This window comes from Rhea americana, unplaced genomic scaffold, assembly GCF_003343005.1.
Source record: "Rhea americana isolate MKP2758 unplaced genomic scaffold, rheAme1 scaffold_354, whole genome shotgun sequence".
Classification (NCBI taxonomy): domain Eukaryota; kingdom Metazoa; phylum Chordata; class Aves; order Rheiformes; family Rheidae; genus Rhea; species Rhea americana.
The window spans coordinates 101-7,081 of NW_028186484.1; the positions used below are offsets into that span (position 1 = coordinate 101).

The 6,981-nt window shown below is 50.0% G+C and overlaps 1 long non-coding RNA gene across 1 annotated transcript; it reads right to left on the bottom strand.

Moving 5' to 3' along the window:
* Window positions 1–1,188: 1,188 nt before the first annotated feature.
* On the bottom strand, window positions 1,189–3,515 carry LOC146591878 (uncharacterized). The gene is made up of 4 exons (XR_014896713.1): window positions 3,374–3,515; window positions 3,245–3,288; window positions 1,443–1,494; window positions 1,189–1,235 (listed from the first exon to the last, which is right to left on the bottom strand). It is a non-coding gene; the product is annotated as an uncharacterized LOC146591878 (long non-coding RNA).
* Window positions 3,516–6,981: the final 3,466 nt, after the last annotated feature.

Sequence of the window (6,981 nt, forward strand, 5' to 3'; positions counted from 1 at the left end):
AAATGACTGCCCACCACAGCCATCCATCACCTCAGCTAACATAACTATTTACTGCCATCCTTCTTTAAAAGTAACACTGCATTGGAATGACCAGGAGGCCCCCCAAACTGGAAATCCTAGCTAATAATAATAAAAATACCTGTAACTTTTATTAAAGCCCCCCAATAAGTACTTTATTCTATTCTGCCCACTACCATAACTACATCCACAACCAAGGCAGCTCCAAATATATAGACACATACATACAGACATGTACACACACCCTAGGATAGAAAAATGGCAGCAATGTTGCCAGCCAGTAAGACCTAGGATGCCACAGCTGTGCAGCTCTGATGCTCTGGACAACCCCGGAAAAGAGAGGGGAAAGCCACCACTCATGATGGAGAGCAGCCGGCAAAGCCAGGAATACTGAGGAAGAGGCTCGCAAGAAAGACCCAAGCCCGTGACAATGCAGGGAAGAAAACCCTGAAAGGGCACTGCAAAGATGCAGAACAAGAGCGGCCTCAGAAGAGGAGCGGCCAACAAGGCCGCGACAATGGTCTCTGAGATGATCAGCCACAATGCAAAGCCGGAGCGACACACCGCCCCTTTTAGTAGGCCGCACAGAATGAGACAGGATCCCTTGGCAGGATGCCAATGACTCACACCAGGCAAAGGACAGTGGATGCCTACCACACTACTGCTACACAGTGTGGGCCATGCTCCTTGAGCACAAAGAACAAAAGCGACATCAAGACCTGAGCAAAGGTAGCACATTTGCAACACACAACACACAGACTACACCAGAACACAGACTACAGCCTGGAGCTGCCCTGCCTAGCACACCCCCACTTTCTGCCACACACACCCCACCATCTCTACCTCACATACAGCACTCATCCTGAGGAGCCCTCCACACTACACTGTGCATCAGCACAGACATGCGCACACAAACACAGCCAACACACCCCAACACCCTTTGCCCCTGAGCTTAGCTTTTGGAGTGCTGTGTCTGTGGGTCACCATCTGTCCTCAGGAGGCACCCGCAACGGTAGCCGCATCCTCTCCAACCTTCCTTTGGTCACCGCATTTACCTCCAGCACCTGCCAAACCAGAGAACAAGCGGTCACCTCCATGCCGGTCAGCTCCGGCCTCATCCACAACACCACCCTCCAGAGAGCCATATACACTCCACTCACCTGCACTACCACACTTCCAAACTCCAACACTGGGGCTGGACGGGACACCTGCAGCATCTGGAAGAAACAAAACAACAAAATTACTCTTCAGCCAGACAGTGCTTGCCAACCTTGTGATACCAGACACCAAGCCGCTCCCCTACAATCCACGGGCGCGCCCTGGAAAGGCCCTCACAGTACCTGCAAAAAAGCAGAGCAAGAGACATCACCAAGGGGCAGCCCACTGCACAATAACATTCTGACACAAACAAGCTACCCTCTCACCTGCTCAGGTTCTTGCCAGCACTCAACTTCTCTCCACAGCTTYCTGCAAAACCTGCAAGCACAGAGCAATCATGTGCTGAGGTGACGTGTGCAAGACCACAGCCCACCCACATCAAACGTTTGCTCCCACACTTTTACCTGCTCCATTCGCCCCTGCCAGGCTACGGTCACAGTGCCGAGGCCTGCCTGTAAAACCAGAATGGTGGGGTACAACAGGGATGATGCGAACAAGATGATGGCCCTATATAGGCTCCACTTCATCTCTTGGACCGATGCTCACCTTGGTGCGCTCTGCCTGTGCATGAGTAACTGGCTCTCCACATTGCTCCTCATCTACAAGCACAAAGCAGGAACTGATCCAGGAACCATAGCACAGCAACACTCCGTTTACAACAAAGCCCTAGTTCACCTACTGAGGGTATGCCTCTTGCTTTCTTCATCTCCCTTGGGCACATGGGCCGCTGCAGCACATCTGCAAAACAGCATAAAGGGGAGCGCACAGGCTGGCGGATCAGTGTTCTGAGCCATCGCTGCCACACTCTACATCCTACCGTTCCTAACGCCCACAGGCGAGGCAGCTCCAGCCCCAAAGGGACAGACACAAACACAAAGCAGAGTCCTACATAAGAAGGACCACACACACACACAACTTTGCTGGCCATAAAGTCCTAGGATGCCACAGCTGTGCAGCTCTGATGCTCTGGACAAGTCCACAAAAGAGTCAAATACCACCGTCCATGGTGGAAAGGTGCTAACGAAAGCAGGAGAGTTGATGCCAAAGCAGCCAGCCAGGAAGACCCCAAGCTGTGGCTGTACAGGGAAGAGAACCCTGAAAGGGTGCCAGTAAGATGTAAAACAAGAGCGGTCCCAGAAGAGGAGCGCCGCAGACAAGGCCTCGATGACAACCGCAGAAACAATTGGCTGCAAACGACTGGGATGCAAAGCTGGACTGACAGCCTGCCCCTTTTAGCTGGCCRCACAGAATGAGAGGATCCCTTGGCAGGATGCTGATGAGTCACGCCAGGCAAGAGACAATGGATGCCTGTCGCACTACGGCTGCACAGTACGGGCTGTGCTCCTTGAGCACAAAGAACAAGAGCGACATCAAGMCCCGAGAAAAAAAGTATCACAACTACACACAACACACAGACTACAGACACAAGCTGCAGCTGCCCTGCCTAGCRCACCCTCACTTTCTCCCGCACACCCTCTGCTGCACTCGCCTCACACAGGAATCACCAGAAGGACCCTCCACACTATACTGAATRTCAGTGTGCACGTATACACCCCACATGCACTCTTTACCCCTCAACTTAGCTTTTGGAGTGCTGTGAGTCACCATCTGTCCTCAGGAGGCATCCTCAACAACAGCTGCATCCTCTCTGATCTTCTTTCAGTCGCCACGTTGACCTTCATCACCTGCCAAACCAGGTTGGCTCCAGTCTCTTCCGCAACAGCACCCTCCCCCAAACCATTATCATTGCTCCGCTCACCTGCACCACGCCAATTCCACGCTCCATCGTGGCTGTGAGAACACCCACGGCACCTGGAAAAAATGAGACTACAAAAGTACTCTTCTGCTAGGCAGCATTGACTTAGCCCTAGAACTGACACACCATTATACTCACCTATTCTAGCTCACCTCAAACACTCAAACATTCCTGGAAAAAGCCCATGCAGTACCTCAAGAAGAAAAGAAAAGATAATACTGACCAGCAGCCTAGCACTACCCAATCAAACAGGGGAACTCCAGCCTGATGAGCACCCCATACACACACACACACACACACACACACACACACTTGCTCAGCCTTCTTGTTGCCGCTCACCTCCTCTCCACAACTTCCTGCAAAACCAGAGAAAAGACTACACCTGAACATGATGCCAAAAGCCACACCCCATCTGCAACCATACCTCACTATAGCACTTACCTGCTCCACTTGCCTATCCTGACTGCCAGGCTATGGGTTGCCATGCCAAGGCATGCCACACACCTGTAAAATCAGAACAGCAGTGGGCAATGGGGACAGTGCCAACAAGACAATGGCCCTATACCAGGCTCCGCTTCCTCTCTCGAACCAGCGCTCAACTTGCCTGCTCCTCCTGGACAAGAGGGACCCTCGCTGCACATTGTTCCACACCTACAAGCACAAAGCAAAAATTAACAAGGGAACCRTTGACCACACCGCTCTCCTTCCAAAAACAACTTTAGCTCATCCTCTTATAGCACGACCCTTTCTTCCTCCATCTCCCTTCAGCCCCCTGGGAATGCTGCTCCACATCTGCCAAGAAACAAAGCAGAGCACGAGGAGGCTGACTGATCGCTGCTCCGGTCTGTCACTGACACATTCTACATGCTACTGTTCCTAACGCCCACAGGCAAGGCAGCTCCAGCCCCAAACAAAGAAACATTAGATGCAAACACACAGGAAAGCCCTACGCCAGAAGAACTACTCCCACACATAAGATGCTGTGGGCTAGAAAACTCTACAACACCACAACCGCGCAGCTCTGATGCTCTGCACAAAACCAGAAAAGAACCAAGCGCCACCACTTCTGATGGCGAGAGCTCTGGCAAAGCCAGAAAGATCAACGCAAGAAAGACCGGTGAGAAAGATCCGAGGCGGCGATGACACAGGGAAGAAAACCCTGAAAAGACGCCACAAAGATGCAAAATGAGAGTGGCCAAGGATGCCTTGACGATTGCTGCAAAGATAATTGGCCGCAGAYGTGGCCTGCCCCTTTTAGCTGGCCACACGGAATGAGAGGCAATCCGTTGCCAGGATGCTGATGAGTCACACCACACAAAAGACAATGGATGCCTACCACGCTACTGCTGCACAGTGTGGGCCATGTTCCTTGAGCACAAAGGACAAAAGCAACATCAAGACCTGAGCAAAGGGTAGCAGAGCTAAAACACACAACACAGACGACACAGGAACATAGACACAGGCTGGAGCTGCCCTGACTAGCTCAGTCTCGCTTCCTCCCATCCGCTCTGCACTGCACCTGCCTCACACACAGCACTCACCAGAAGAGCCCTCCACACTGCACTGAATGTCAGCGGGCACACACACAGAGCCAAGACACTCCAACACTCTTCACCCCTCAACTTAGCTTTTGGAGTTCTCGGGGTCACCATCTGTACTGAAGAGACATCTGCAATGGCAGCCACACGCTCTCTGATCTTCCTTCGGTCACCACATTCACCTTCATCACCTACCAAATCGGAACACAAGCCGTCGCCCCCATGCTGGCAGGCTCCGGCCTCGTCCGCAAGAGCGCCCTCCTCCAAAGCGCCGTGCGTGTACCGCTCACCCGTGCCATGCCGATTACAAGCTCCCACAACTTCTCTGTGGTGACATCCACAGCACCTGGAAAACCAATGCAACAAACTTACAATGCTGCCAGGCAGTGCTGACCAGCCCTAGAACAACTGAAACACCAGTTCGATCACCTGTTCTACCTCACGAGAAATCCTCAGCCATTTCTCAGAAAGGGCCACACAGTACCTGAAAAAAAACAAAGCAGGCAGCCCCTGAAGCCAGGGTAAGCATCAGAAGCAGAGTCGCAAAGAAGTACACAGCAGTGCGTTCAGGGGCATGAATATAAGAAAGGAGCTGGAAGGCAACACTGCAAATTGCCTCCTGCTGGTCCAGAAAAGTCCAGTGCTCAGCGCTAATGCTTGGGCAGGAAGAGAAGAGTTTATTAGCTGTGTATAGGTTRGTTTTTGAGCTCTTGAGGCACAGGAGCTTACTTACAGTTGGGTTGTGTTTCTAAAGAGATGATTTACTTTCTCATCACGCTGCAGTTGCAGAAAGGGAGGTTCTTTCTTCATATGAAGTCTGGATTCTTCYGCAAGTCTACATACCACAGAAGCCTCAAACAGTTATCTCCCTGAACAGGGCYGACAACATTTCTGAGGAGCAGCAAAACATCCAGCAAGCGAGTCTGGCTTGCATCAGCCAGACTAGCTGATGAAAGCAATAGCTCTCACACATCCAAATTACTAGAGATGCTACAAAAAACCCCAAACAAAACAAAACAGCCACCTAGGATGTGAAAGCAGGAGGAAATGTTTTCCGAGGACCTTTGCTATCTCCTTTGTCTACAGTCCAAGAGAGGAAAAAACAAGTTTCTCACGTATCATCACCTTAGAAAAACCCAGTGATAAAGCTGGGACCCTTCCACAATAAACACAGAAACACCAGAACCCAATACTGACAGTTAACAGAAGATATACCTGGAGACTCAGAAGCCCTCTTGCACTGCTGAATGCACCATGCCATAACACTGACCAGAAAGGAAAACTGCCTGGTACAAGCAGTTTTCTGTTGTGCTTGCAGCTCCACGTTCAGCTGTCCCATCACTCTTGAGTTAAGGAACAGCCTTTGTTTTTCTAAATGCTGTAATAAGTTTTCCTGGGTAGTTTTATTTCCTCAAATGCTGTGATTTGCAGCATTTGTTATTTTAAGGCAATCCCAGAGCACTACTCCCACAAGGGAGCAAAGACAGAACGATCTCCCTGGGCTGGGAGCCTGGGTTTATGTAGCCCTAGGCCTGCCCACGAGCCCTTGGCAGGGAGGGGGAAAGCAATGGTGGCCGTAAATATGTAGGCTGGGAAGAAGTGAGTCTCTCTCTTTTGTTTGGTATCTAGAATACAGAGTACAGAAAAGATCAACAGACCTTTTGGATGAAACAAGCCATCTACTGTGTTGCTGAGACTTTGTATACTATATCCATGATACCAGGAGGTATGTTATTAAACTTTTACCCTAACTAGCACTAGCCTTTGCATGAAAAACTAGAAAGCGGTTCTGCTTATGCTTTGTAAGAAAACTACAACATTCCACATAACCCTAACAGTCCTCTAATTGGTTCAGGCCTAGATATAATGCAGCTCTTCTAGCTGGACAGCATTTCCCGTAGGGCAAACTGATATATGAGAATAAACTCCCAGAACGAGCCTGCCTCTCTAATGTGAGTACTTCCTAAGAGGGGCATTTCTTGTGTAGTATCTAGAGTAATTAAGAAAATGCCGTTGCTGAGTGAAATGAGTAGTTCCCCAGGGGAATGCTAGCTCTGTATCTCCAGGTGCAGGACTCACAGAAGAAGACAAGGAAAGTACTAAGAGGGTGGAGAACCAACACAGGGCTCTAGGGTGCAACAAAGGCTTCAAGAAACGGTTCTGAAGGGGCTAGAGGAGTCCTACAAGGACTAAAGGGCCAAAACAGAGCTTGGGCACGAAAGGAAGGCTGAAATAGTAGTCCAGATGAAAATAAAGGGGTTCCTAAGGGCTCTACAGTGCCAACAGAGGTGCATGCAGCACAGTAAAGCTCTAAAGAGGAATTCAGAACACATTAGACATCTGTTATGGGTGCCAGAGAACAACTAAAAGAAGCAAGAAGAAACCAACCAAGGCCTTCCAAAAGGGTTCAGAGGAAAAAAGGGGGTTCAGGCAGCTGAATGGTAAAGAGATTGCTCTAGGGCATTAAAAAAAAAAAAAAAAAAAAAAAAAAAAAAAAAAAAAAAAACTCTG